The sequence below is a fragment of the Rattus norvegicus genome, chromosome 2 (assembly GCF_036323735.1).
Source record: "Rattus norvegicus strain BN/NHsdMcwi chromosome 2, GRCr8, whole genome shotgun sequence".
Taxonomy (NCBI): Eukaryota; Metazoa; Chordata; class Mammalia; order Rodentia; family Muridae; genus Rattus; species Rattus norvegicus.
Window position 1 is genome coordinate 228,922,467 of NC_086020.1, and position 13,618 is coordinate 228,936,084.

A 13,618-nucleotide genomic window follows, 5' to 3' on the forward strand; every position below is an offset into this window, starting at 1 on the left:
ACTAGAGGCCGGACGAGGGGATCTGATTCTGGAACTAGAGTTATAAGTGTAACGAGCCGCCATGTAGACACTAGGAATCCAACGCAGGTCCTTAACCACTGAGCCATCTCTCCAGTCCTCACAATCTCAGGTCATATATATTTCCATGTAAATACCATAGTTACCGCAATGATTACCGCATCAAAGGGCACAATTCCAGGCTCTAGCAAATTATATCTGAATGCCAGCCCTGCTTTTACTGGCCATGTGGCCTGAGCTAACATAAGCCTTTCCGCATTTGATCTTAGCCAGAAACCTAAGAAGCCATGACCATGAACTTCAGTGTCCAAATGTGTAAACTGCAGACACTTAGAACACTGCTCCTTGGAGACGGAATGAGATACTGCAGATAAAACTTCACAGGAAGCTGGGTACAAATGCCAGGCCTAATAATATCATCGAATTATTATTGAACCCCAAGACAAGCGATAACAACAGGAGTCGCAGGTATCTTTGCAACGAAGAGAGAAGCATTCATTTCAGTCATAAGGATGCTGCACTGTGCTCCATTGTCTGCTGTTATTTTCTTCCCAGCACTAGACATCTCCAGAAATCAGTATTGATTTGCTGGCTGAGTCGGTTTTTATCTGTTTACACTGCTGATGATCCCTTTTCTTCCTTTATGCAATGAGCCAGTACCCTGCCAAGCACCTCACCCGTGATAAACACTGCGCACGCGCATGCGCACACGCACACACGCACACACACACACACACACACACACACACACACACACACACTGCACTGAATACATGAATAACTTAAAAGATTAGCTTCACTCTGTTCAATGCTTCTTGGCGCCCCAGTGCAACTCCAGCTCACAAAATCAGAAAAGAGATGATATCCCCCTTCCCCTCATAGACAGTTCATAGTGGAAGAGTAATGTCAGTTGAACATGTGCTGATCTTAGGGAGTCATACGGTTCAATTAAGCCTTTTTTTCTTCTTTAAGGTTTGGAATTTCAGCTCCCTGAATTCTTTCATTATATAATTACTCAAAAGTTACTGAGTGGTTTAAATTATTCTACATACAAATTTTCCAATAAAAAGTGATATCCTGCCAAGATTAATTGCCTTTCTTTCCAAACCTATTTGTAAAGAATTCTATCAAAATATGAAAATATTTTCCCGGAATAAAACTCCATTAACGTAAGTTAAATGAAGACACAGGTACTTTTATTCAACATTCTTCGGGTGTCTACAGCAACAGTGACACATAATAAAGCATTTTAAGGCATTTAAATTTCTCTCACCTGAAGAGCTACCACCGTCAGAGTACATTAAACTAATAAAGTTGCCAAGTACAGAATGTGGCGGGTTTGCCTACAAAGCACACCTAAGACAGGGGCTGGACTATAATCTCCTGAGAAAACCTTACCAAACATTGAGATGGTATCTAAACACTGACTAACTCCATAGCACTTGGAATGGAGGCAGAAGGGACAGATTCAAAGCATCTGTTACATAATATGCCAAGCTGAGAAGGAAAGGGAAACTGGAAACCGGAAACCCATTCTATCAGACGGTTGGCATTGTTCCTCTTTAAATTGCCAGGTATAACCATCAGGTCCAAGAATGGCAGGACGATAAAGACTGCATCAAATCTTTAGATCCAAACTAAAATTCTTACGATGTAAGCTGTCACATGGGATTCTTATTATCTCCTCATCAGAGTCCTCAGACTACATGTAAAGTCATCAGTCCGTCTGCTCCCTGATCATGTTATCAAGGAAAGCCATCGTATCCAAGCTAAACTCATTGCCTTCCCCCACCCCATTTAAAGAAAACCACTAGACAACACTTTAGTAGACTGAGTGTAAGCACAGGACGATCCGTGAGTGGGACAGCACGTGTCCTGTGAGTGAGACAACACATGTCTTCAATGATAGTTGGAAAGGCCATCCTAATAGTTATTCCAGATCATCATGTTGACTCTTGTTTTCCATTTTACCAAAACTGACAGGTTTCAGTTTCTGATGGGATAACAGCAGGGCAAAATCTGAAAGGTGAGGACACTGAAGAGCTTTCTGGATTCAGCCTCCAGCTACAGTGAGATGCACGGGTTCACCCTGAAATGGGGGTGGGTCTTTGACGTACGCGATATTTGTGACAGGTTGCATCAGTCACTGAAAATTACTGGTTCTTGGAGTTCATATGGGTTTCTAAATGTTGGTGTACTTTTTTTTGTAAAGTATGTTTTATATATACTAAATAAAAAACTGCCAGTGTCGTTTCTAAAAAGTCTTTAAATACTAAGAAGATCTCAAGGTTATTGTAACAGACACATGTTTTCTAAAATATCCACTGACTGCTCAGAATTTTACATTGGCTTGACTTTGCTCATTTTCCAAAAACTGTCATGTCAAAAATCTCAGCATCTACATAACCATAGTTTTCCGTATATTAGTTTAAGTAAAAACAGAACACTGCCATCCCCAAAAAAATTATAAAAACATGTTCAGCCATTTGAACAACTTCACAACAGGTTTTGATACAAATATCATATTTAAGTATGCACATTTGACATTTTGTCACAGGCTATTAAAAAGGCAATGTCCTGGTTTGCTCTGATAAATACCGTAATCAAAGCAACTTAGAGAGAGGAAAGAGTTTACTTCCTCTTAAACTTCTAGAACACAGCCCATCATCCAGGGAAGTCACGAAAGGATCTGAAGGCAGGATCTCAACACAGAAACCAGAGAGGGACACTGCCTGCTGTTTTACTCTGTGGCTCAGGCCTAAGGATGTTGCTACCCACAGTAGGTAGGACACTCCCACACCAATCATCAATTAAGACCCTCTCACAGGCTTAGACACAGGCCTGTCTGACTAAGGCACTTCTTTAGTTGAGTTTCTCTCTTTCCAGGTTACTCTATGTTGTGCCAAGCTGAAAACTGACAAGATTTAATATACTTAATAATTTTACTACTTTATAAAGGACAACAGTAGGTTCAACCATCACTTTTTTTTTAGTGCTAATGGAGTTAATGACTACTCAAACAGCATAGAGAACAGCCTCAAGTTTGGTAAAGTGGCAATTGTCTTGTTTGTCATTCATTTTGGCTCACGAAGACAAATGCCAATACAGTGAGAAGGGCGATTAATTCCTTTGGTAGTCAATCTTCGTTGCCAGCTTACTAAATTTAGACTGTCCGTGGACACACCCTTCTGTGTTTGGAGGATGTTGCCAGAAGGATTTAACTGAAGAGGGAGACCCACCGTGAACGTGACCCTCACCACCCCGTACAATGGAGTCCGTGAGTACATGAAAAAAGCGAGCAGCTTCCACCCTCTGTGCTTCCTGACTGAGGACACTCTGTGGCCGGCTGCCTCAGGTTCCGGCTGTACCCTGAATCTGTGAGCCAGAATCAGCCCTTTCTTCCTTGTTGTGTTTGCCATTTTAGAAAGCAATGGAAGGGTGACTAATACAACTCAACACCTTGGGAGTATATTGGACCTCTCTCTTGGACACTTAGAGGGGTTGGAAGAGACTCTACACTTGTGGCCACTTGTTTTCCAGCTCTGTCTGTAATTGCAGGGCCTAAGTTAGGTGATGTCCCCATCAATTCGGTGACAAAAGAAAGATGACCATACGTAACCTGTACTTACATCACACTAGCAAGAACTTGATTACCTGGTATTTTCCAGCTGACCAAAACCCATTCCCAGAGGTTAGTGGATTAAAGCAACAACCTTGTATCAGCTCATTACCCCATGGCTGGATGATAGACAGCAATCTTGATTCAGGTCTCTGCTAGATATCAGCCCATGTCTTCCGTCTGTAGTGAGAATTTTTGGTTTCTTTAAAAACACAGAAATATTAATGTGAATATGTTTTTGTTTTAATCCCAGGTGTGAGATATGGGGCTGCTTTGGGTAGCTAACTATGGTTTGTCTGGTGCTCTGCCTGGGGTGTGGTTTTGCCAGCTGAAGATAGTTTACATGTGGAATTCTGGGGACTCTTGAGAGGGTATAAAAATGCCAGAGCCTCAAGAGGCTGCTGCTCTCCCCACTTGCTCCTACTCATGATGATGATGATAGTGGTGGTGGTGGTGGTGGTGGTGGTGGTGGTGGTGGTGGTGGTGGTGGTGGATGATGGATGATGATGATGGATGCTGGTTGCTGGTTGCTGGTTGCCAGTTGCTGGTCAGAGATAGCCTAATGACAAAGATCAAACTTACCCCCAAGAAACTCAATGCCCCTTGTCTTAGGGTTTTACTGCTGTGAACAGACACCATGACCAAGGCAACTCTTATAAGGACATTTAATTGGGGCTGGCTTATAGGTTCAGAGGTTCAGTCCATTATTATCAAGGTGGGAACATGGCAACATCCAGGCAGACATGGTGGAGGAGGAGCTGAGAGTTCTACATCTTTATCTGAAGGCTGCTAGAAAAATACTAATTTCCAGGCATCTAGGATGAGGGTCTTAAAGCCCATGCCCGTAGTGACACACCTACTCCAACAAGGCCACACCTCCTAATAGTGTCACTCCCTGGGCCAAGCATATACAAACCATCACTCCCCTATTCAGCAGAAAGTAATCTGATGAGATTGGATGCCCCCTTTCTCCTTCTACCTTCTTGCTCCCCTACCTACTGTTAGGGAGTTGGAAGGGACAGGGGTGATGTAAGGTAGTAGGAAAAAGAACCCAATAAAGTAGCCAGAAGTCCAGTTACATCCGTCAGTGGCAAGCCAGCAACCGTCAGATGAGGAGATGAAGTGGTTGACCACATCTCATACCATCCAGCAGGCTCACCCGACCTTATTCACAGACTCACAGTAAAATCCCAAGAGACGGGCAATTAGCATGAAAGGCTACCTGAGGCTAAGAAGCAAGATTGGCCCAGTGCTGCTCACCTGTATCTTCCCACAGGCAGTGCGAGTCATTAAGGCCAGACTCATGTGAGATACATGGTACCCATCATGAGAAAAGGCAACGGAGACACAGGACAGAAGCGCACTGACAGAGGGAAAGCATTAGGTGCAATCAGGCTGCAAGGACTCCACACATGGCCATAATCAGTTGGCAAGAGAGGTGACAGGCAGCCATCAGCTCACAAATAGGAAGGACAGACTGTGAGAACACAGCAAGAGTGTATAACAAAAATTCAATAGTTCCTCAGCTCTACTCAGAGTCACGGAAGTCAGGAGGAACTGAGCAATGCAACTCAAACACGCGTGCAGAAATGCTAATGGCTTTTTTTAGGATAGTGGCTAAGCCCAGGACAGTGGAACACAGCTGGAATCCAGCACCTGGGAGGCATAGGCAGGATGATCTTCAGCTACACATCAAGTGTGTGACCTAGGGCTGCATGGAACTGTCTTAAAGGCGGCTCATGGGGTAAAGCAAAGCACATGACACCATGAGAGGAAACAAACTCCCTCAAATTGTACACACATGCACTAAATATTTTTTAACATATTAAGACAGAGCCACATGCCCAGCAGTAGTTGGCCAACAGAAAACAAACTCAACAGCTTCCTCAGAGATTCTTGTTTAATGATGTCATTGTTAGGACTTTTACTTTTCTTCTTTTCCTCCTTTCAGTTTAATTTTATCTTTTTAAATTTTGTATTATTTTTCTTACTTTTTTTTTATCTTACAGATCTTTTGCATATATATGATGGCTTCCGGGTTTGTTTTAATGGTCCTGAGTGGGGCTCTGCATCTGTGTCTGTGGCTTGTGCCTTTTCTTGGGCTCTTTTCCTTCTGCTTGTTCTTTTTGTCTTATCCTGATGTCTTTTCTTCTGTTTTACCTCGGAATAGTATGTTTTGTAATATTTTATCATTATCCCTTAGATGCTTGTTTGATTTTAGTGGTTGACAGAAAGGGGGTGGAGGCAGACGGAGGGGAGCGGGGGTTTGAGAGTTGTAGAAGAAAGAGAAGCCATAATTGGGATATGAAAAAAAACTATTTTCAATAAAGAAAAAGATAAGGCCAAAGAAGAAAGAGGTGGAAATACATGCTGTATCCCTTGCAGTTACAGTTGCTAGGATAAAATTCCCTGACAAAGAAACCAAAGGGAGGTTTTTTTGACTCAGAGTTCGAAGACACAGCCGGTCCTGTTTGAGAGGGATAAAGGCAAAGGGGGTTTGAAGCAGCTGGTGATGCTGTGTCCATCACCAAAAAAAAAAAAAGCAAGCAATGGATGTCTGTACCGATCCAGCCCCCTTCTTTTTTATGCTCAGAGAATGTTGCTGCCCACTTTTAGACTAGGTCTACCTGCATTTTGTCTAAGTTCCACCCCACAGTCACCTGGCCAGGTATGCCTGACTCACTATAAAAGGGGCTGCTTGCCCCCTCCGCACTCCTCTTACCTTCTTGCTCTCACTCTGTCCTCTCACCCTTTCCCTTTGCCCATTCTCCACATGCTCATGGCCAGTCTCTACTTCTCTTCTCTTCTCTTCTCTTCTCTTCTCTTCTCTTCTCTTCTCTTCTCTTCTCCTCTCCTCTCCTCTCCTCCCCTCCCCTCCCCTCCCCTCCCCCCCTCTCTCTCTCCCTTTCTCTGTCTCTACTACCCTCTCAGTTCCCCCACACACACCCTGAAACTCTATTCTATTCTATAACATCATGTGGCTGGTCCCTCAGGGCGAAGGGATGCCTCAGCAGGGGCCTGTGGAGGCACCCCTTCCCCCACCCTGACTACACCTCCACCAAACATGTTCCTTCTCTCTATTTTTATAAAACACAACACCACCCACTTCAATAAACCTAGTTAAGGTGATTCTGAAGTGACCGAGATAATGCCATCCTGTCCTGATCTTGCTCCACTTGTGTCTGCTCAGGTGTTTTTATCTGCCCTTAACCATCCTGGCACAAATGTCCACCCCTAACCCTCTGGGCAATAACATCCTCTTCCCCTAAATCCCTGAGCAGTCATATCCACCTTGGCAGTTCACTCCGGACTTTCTGTGACCCTGACCATGGCTCAGACACATAACTAAAAGATCTCCTGAGCGTATAAACAGAACAAACGCTAGCAGGTTCCCCTGGCCTACACCTCACAGTTAATGCCCTCGTTGCTTTGCCTCTTTAAGTGCTGTGTCCCTGCACTTCAGTGAGGAGAGGTTTTTTGGACAAGAGCCTTCTCTCAGTTGCCAACTAATAAAGGACTCTTATTTGACCTAATAGGCATGGTGGTCTGAAACTTTCTTAATTGGGCTGTAATAACTCCTCCTAGGCCTGGCCAAAGGCTAACCTAATCCACGTAATCCCTCATTCTTATGCACAGAGGCTTTGACTGTGGATTTCATTAAATGAAAATTCAGTATTCGCCAGCATACTTCTTATTGCGATTATCAGGACCAACGGAGGTCATTAGAGGTAAGAAACGAGCCTGTGCATATATGGGAGCTTGGTTTTAAATGAGTGTGCACTACACGTTTGTGGATATTTTCATCCACTTAGAGTTGCTATAACAAAATACCGGAGTCTAGGTAATTTGTAATGAATAAAAATGTATTGGCTCACAGTTCTGGAAACGGAGAAGTCCAAGATCAAAGAGTCAGCATCTAGCAAGGGCCTTTTTGCTACAACATTCCATGATAGAAACCATTACATTGGTTGGAAGCAAAGAGAGAAGGAGAGACACAATTGAATTTGTCCCTTCACAGTGGCACAGATCCCATCCATAAGGGTGGAGTCCCTGTGGTGTTCATATCATTTTGAAGTCCTACTCCTTCAAACTATGCCAATGCCAACTGAATTTCAAGTTTTAGAGAGAACAAAATGTTCAAGGACTAAAGACCTCAATGAAAAAGGCAACACCAGAACAATTTTAGAAGCATAACCTGAAAGAAAATAAGGACCCTTTGTATAAGATTCAAAATGGTTATAACAAGAGAAAAATGTCACATTTGACTGTATTAAATGTCGGGACTTCCTTTCCCCTGGAGGCACTGTAAAGACAATTGTACTCTGGGCACAGTGATGCACACCTGCAAGCCCAGCATTGGAGAAGTGAAGGCAGCGGAATCAGACATTCAAAGCCTCGGCTACATGGTACACTCAGGGTTGGCTGGGTTTCCAGAAAACCCTGTCCCAGAATGACAAAAAGGATGTGGTCATTAATCTTGTCTGGTAACTTGTCTGGATCTGGAATCAACTAGGAGACATGCCTCTGGAAGGCCCTGGGAAACCCTAAAAGGATTTACTGAGGGTGGAGGGCTCTGCAGTCCAGCAGCAGTCCAGACATTAAGAGGTCTGAGACCAACAATGTAGCTTCTGCCTGCCAAGCTCAGTCCTTGCTGGTGGGTTTCTACTCTGGTATGGCGAGTGGTGGAGGCCGCATTAGCATCCAACTCCTTCAGCCTTACAATCTAGACTGAAGATCACCCCTCTCCAGGAATCCTTGAGGCCTTTAGTAACTGGGCCCGTATTGGGGCAGCTACTGCACACAGCCTCATGGACTGAGCTGTGGGGCTCTCGGCCTCTCTAATGTGCTACCAGCCATTGTCAGACTAGCCGTCCCCCATAAGCCGATCTGTTAAATCCCCATTGTGACAAATAATGCGTTCTTTTGTCTCAGTTCCTCTAGGGAACCCTGACTAATACAGGTAAGACCCTACTGTGTGCAAATAGGACAGGAATCAATTGGTCCAATAGCAGGAAAGAGTGGTTCAAACTGGTCAAACTGGGAGACAGTATCTATAAAACAAATGATCAAGACGAATGAAAATCATTATCCAAAGAAAAGGGACAATGCCCCCCCCCCAATTTTTGGCGTGTCTGCAGCATATATGTTTCCTCAACCAAAGGCCTTTCTTCAACTAGGGTGGGTTGGGGTCAAAGGAAAGGACAAAATTCAAAAATCGATTAATTTTTCCCATTTTGGTATCAGGAGTTGAACTCAAATGCATATAAGCGTTGTTATTGAACTAAATTCCCAACCCATAAACAAACATTTTAGGGGGGGAAATGTGTATTAAGGGGTAAGTCCAGCAGTGTTAGTGCACACCTTTTATCCCAGTACTTGGGAGGCAAGGGCAAATAGATCTCTGAGTTCGAGGCCAGCCTGGTCTACAGAGTGAGTTCCACGTCAGTCAGGGCTACACAGAGAAGCCTTGTCTCAGAAAACCAAACAAAAACAAAACAGTACCCAGCCTCGTTAGCTTTAATAGAGCAATTGATACAAAACTCAAAGGGCACTTTACCATCCAGCATGGTGATTCATCTTTAATCCCAACACTGAGGCACACAAATACAGCACACCTTCACACACAAAAGAGACCTTGTGTCCAAAAGTAGCATTTTTATGCCTTCCTGGTTTTGTAAATATTGAAATATCTGATGCCAAGTATCTTTCTCACATCCATTTTTTAGTAACAGGGAGAATGGCAGCCCTTGAGTAGACTCCCTTTTGGAACATAGTGTGACAGCGTCTGACAGGTGGACAGGGACTGTCCCACTCTCCGGTGACTCTCCCTCAGACACTGCATCACAAAATGCCATATTCACATGCACAAAAAGACATACCTGTGGAAACATCGCCCATGAGAGTAAAGCTAGGAGAGAATCCCGGCAAACCATTTCTCTAATAATGGTAAGTTGTATTTCTATACTTTGGGTGCTGTAATATAGCTGTTAAGAGTAAATAAATCATTGTTTATGGTGGGACATTCTCAGCCTATACCTCGAGCTCCAAACCAGCCAAGGTTTCATAATAAGACCTTGTCTTAAAGAAAGTGAATGAAAGTGGAGTAGTCTATTAAAAAAAAAAAAAAACTCAGTGAATTGTGCTAATAGCCTTAAATGGGGGAAAGTGATAAAAATGTATAACCTGGTACTCTGTCTATGATCAAATGCAACCAAAGCTAAGTGTGAGGACTCATGCCTAGAGAGCAGTGCTGTTCTACAGGTAGCTTGAGTGAGCCATGTACCACACAAGCCAGAATTCCCTCTCTTCACAGTTTGGGGAACATGAACACCAGGCTGAAGACAGAAGGGATGCGTTATCTTTCCCTGGAGATCAGTGGGTCAAGTGTGTTCCTAGATGGAGGCAGAGGTCCCGGGTGGTTCTGCTTCACCCTCCTCTGTCAGCTTCCAGCCCTTGCTTCCCAGTGCTGGTTCTTGAAACAGCAGCAGGCCCTAGCGATGGAGCCCAGGGTTAGTACAGATTGGCCATCTCTGCCCTTGTGGTCAGGGTCTTCTCTCCAGCTGCCTCGCTGTGGCTCTGCTGCAGTGGTAGGAAGTCCTGGGCTTAGTTCTTCTTTAAAGTTCTGTCTTGCCCGTCCACGGTGCTTCTGGAGGGTCAGTTACTGGGTCTTCTTATGGCTTTTCTTCCACCCTGGCAGATTTTCACTGAAAGGTGTAAGTTGAACGATAACCTCCTCACCTATATCTCTCACAGTGGCTCTGCTCCCCTAACCAACACAACACCAAAACCACAGTTACGCAGGAGAATTTACACAGAACCAGAGGCCTGAGGTAGGAAAAGGAAGCGAAGATCTAAGGGGAATTCTAGTTACTGGAATGTTCTTTTCCTTAAAAGAGCCTGTTTTTTAACATAAATTTTTAATTACACATAATACATCTTCTCTGTGCGATGTAATTTAAAATGAAAAGTTGGAAGGAAACGAAGGCATCTAGCCAGCGATTTCAAACCTAAATGCCCAAAGGTCCAAGGAAAAGCCAAGGTGCCAGTACTGCTAAGAGGAGGGATGGCCTCTGTCGGAGAGGAAGGTGGACTTATCTCCAGGGACTTGGTCTCTGCGCAGTGGCAGAGGGAAACTGTCGTGCTTATAGATAGCACAGGTGACGTGACAGAGTGCTCACTCCCTGAAGTGAAGAGAAAAGTGAAGCCTTCTCCAAACCTGTACTAAAAGCAGCCGGATACCCTGGGTTCACCCAGGATGGGTGTGTGTGCTATAAGACAAAAGTAATGTGGAGGTTACAGGTCACCACTCCACCTGCTCCTTCCTCCAGAGAGGAAGCATTTAGTTGGCATCGCAAAGCCAATACCACACAGTAGTGGTCCTGACTTTACCCACATCGCTCACCCGACCTGCCCCAGATCCAAAACTCCGTCTCCCACCTCCATTTCCACCCCAGAAAAGGACAATTTCACATGGCCATTGCTTTGACAATCAACATAGCCTCTTTGACTCCTCTCTCACAGTCAGATTGACCCCTTAGCAACACCTCACAGTCTGTGATAACTATGATGCTAGCTAAGCTCTTTCCCTCTTTTGCAGGGAGGGAACTTATAGCCCAGTTTATGCTCTATTTTAAATGTAGTCGAGGGCCACCCTGAGCTCCAGATTTTTCTACTTCCACCACCCAAGTGCTTAGGCTACAGGTATAGGTCACAACGTGTCACTTAAATATGTTCTTCTTTAAAAAACATATTTACTTGTTTTTAAATGTTATGTTAGTGCGTGTTTTATCTACATGTATATATGAGTACTACGTGCATGCCTGGTGTCCTCGAAGGCCAGAAGAAGGTGGCAGATTTCCTGGAACTGGCAATAAGAAAGGTTATAAATTGATACATGGGTGCTAGGAACAGCAAGACGTTCGAAAGGAAGACTCTGACCACCTTAGCTAATGTTACAGACCAGGCTGGTGTGGTGGCACAGATTAAAGAATCCCAACACTCACGGGGTAGAGGTAGGTAGATCTCTGAATTCAAGGCCAGCCTGGACTACATAGCGAACTCCAGGCCAGCTGAAACTATATAGTCAGACTCTGCCTTAAAATACACACACACACACACACACACACACACACACACACACACACACACAACAGTTTCTATTTTTCTTGCTTTGTTTATCTCCTAACAGCTTTACCATTTAATACAATATACATATGCTTTATATTAACTTGGATTACACACACACACACACACACACACACACACACACACCTCTGTTTGGTTCATATCACACATCAGCTGTCAACAGATGCTTGTTACAGAAATGAATGAAAGAGTGGATGCTCACCAGCCACCAGTCTCCGTCACACACAGATTTACCCCTCTGGAGTCATGTGACTCCCGTTCTATTTTCACCATTTCATAGATAAGGAAATGAGGTCTTCAAGAGTCCACCGAGCTTTGCCAAAGGGCAGATGATGGTAAAAGACAGGTCTGGGAAGCAAGTTCCCAATGCTCGATTCCAGTCTTCTATCTTAACCACAACACTAGCCTTTCCCAGAATCACAAATAAACCCAGAACACAGACCTAGAGAGAAGCTGAAAACCAGGTACTGAAGCCAGATGATATTCAACAGTCAGGAGCAAAGATAAGGAGGCAGCTCAATGGGAGACTATGCCACTGCCTGAAGAAAGCCCAGCACAAACATAGTCACAGCTGTCATAGCAGTTATACTATATTAAAGGCTTAGAGCATCCTACACCACCCAGCACATACCCCCATTCTCTTCACCCCCATTTTGGCCCACAGGTAGAAAGCCTCTTCGGGACCCTGAATAACTGGGTCCCCGCTGGCGGGGACAGTCCTGCAGAAGCCTCCACTAGGGGAAGCCTGAAGATTAGAGTCCTGGGGAAATCTGTGAGTCTCACTCAGAACATAAACATCATGGTTGATGCCATGTTGGTAAAGTAAAATATTACTATATATGTGTACTCTGGCATTCCTGTGTTTAATGAAAACAGATAAAACTGAGACTGTGGTGTGTGATGGAAATAGAAAACATTGTTTTCTTCCTTTTTAGGTGAGAAAATAAAATGGCCACAGGATGGCAGTACAAGGTAAGCGATAAAGGTTAGCCATGCATTCTATTAACTGTTGTTTTGAGACAGTCTCATCCGTACCAGGCTGGCTGGGAATGAACTGAATGGCAGAGGACAACCTTGAACTGGGTTCTTCCTGCTTCTGCCCCTGAGAGCCGAGATTACAAGCGTGCACCATCATGCCACCAGCTTAGTTTATTTGCTGGGTTCTAAGCCCAAGGAGGGCTTTGTGAATGCTGAGTAAACATTTTATCAAGTGAACCACATCCCTAGGTTTAATTCTGGAATCCAAACCCCTAAATTATGGAGTTCTTTGATTAAAAGTAATTCCTGAACTGAGTGTGGAAATAGTTTTTTCTTCTAACACTTATCTGCTCTACTGTACAATGGTGCACACATGGGGAATGGTACTGTACATCATTGGGAGCTATTTACTGGATGGAAGTGAAGAAGCACGATAGGGCCCTAGGCCAGTGCAGCAAAATGTGGTGGGGACAGAAGAACATGGTTAGAGGGAAGCGTGACTCGAAGACGGGCTTGGAATAGTCTCAGGACTCAGAAGTCAGTCTGAACTAGATAGTCTCTATCTTAAAATCCAAAGGCAGGCTGGGGATATCGTTCCATTGTAGACTACTTACCTAACATGTACCAAGCCCTGAGTTCAACCCCCAGCACTGCATAAGTCAGGCAAGATGGCACGCACCTGTAATCCCCCAGGTGCTGGCACACACCTGTAATCCCCCAGGTGCTGGCACACACCTGTAATCCCCCAGGTGCTGGCACACACCTGTAATTTCAGAGGGTGGCACGCACCTGTAATCCCCCCAGGTGCTGGCACACACCTGTAATTTCAGAGGGTGGCACGCACCTGTAATCCCCCCA